General features: G+C 49.3%; 1 pseudogene; it reads left to right on the top strand.

Annotated features, from left to right (window-relative positions):
• Positions 1-428: 428 nt before the first annotated feature.
• Positions 429-547, top strand: LOC114697075 (annotated as a pseudogene).
• Positions 548-951: the final 404 nt, after the last annotated feature.

Genomic DNA, 951 nt, shown 5'->3' with positions numbered 1-951 from the left:
ACCACTGGGAAGCTGAACCGAGAGGTCGTGTAGACCCAGAGATCAGAGTTCAGTCCCCAGAATCTACTGGACAGAAGGAAAAAGCCCTTCTCAAGGTTGACCTCTGACTTTCACACACATACCATGGCCTTTGTGTGCCCACATGCATGCACACAGAATACCTTATAAATGTTAAAATGCAACAGAAAAATGAGGTAAGCATGGTAGAAGAAGGTACCTGTGCTGGCTAATTTTATGTCAGCCTGACACAGGCTAGAGTCTTGTGAGAGAAAGGAACACCAACTGAGGAAATTCCTCCATAAGATCAGGCTGTAGACAAACCTGTAGAGCATTTTCTTAATTTGTGATTGATGGGGAATGGGCCACCCCATTATGGGTGGGGCCCCCATTGGGCAGATAGTCCTGAGTGCTATAAGAAAGCTTGCCTAGTCTACGGCCATACCACCCTGAACGCGCCCCATCTCATCTGATCTCAGAAGCTAAGCAGGGTCGGGCCTGGTTAGTACTTGGATGGGAGACTACCTGGGAATACCAGGCGCTGTCAGCTTAAAGAGATAAAAAGGAAGGAGGGAGGGAGGGAGGGAGGGAGGGAGGGAGGGAGGAAGGAAGGAAGGAAGGAAGGAAGGAAGGAAGGAAGGAAGGAAGGAAGGAAGGAAGGAAAGAAGGAAGGAAGGAAGGAAGGAAGGAAGGAAGCTGGCCTAGTGAGCCATAGGAGCAAGCCAGTAAGCATCAGTCCTCCATGGCATCAGCTCCTGCCTCCAGGTTCCTGCTCTGACTTCCTTCAATGATGAATAATGATGTGAAGTGTAGCCAAATGAGCCCTTTCCTCGCCAAGTTGCTTTGGCCATGGCATTTCATCACAACAATTGAAACACCCAACATCAACGCCTGACTTCTACACACAAGTGCACACGTGTGTGCATGCACCTGAATGAACACACACACACACAC

This window comes from Peromyscus leucopus, chromosome 1, assembly GCF_004664715.2.
Source record: "Peromyscus leucopus breed LL Stock chromosome 1, UCI_PerLeu_2.1, whole genome shotgun sequence".
Lineage (NCBI taxonomy): Eukaryota > Metazoa > Chordata > Mammalia > Rodentia > Cricetidae > Peromyscus > Peromyscus leucopus.
The sequence above is the reverse complement of the archived record's forward strand: the minus strand, read 5'-3'. Positions and strand labels throughout refer to the sequence as shown.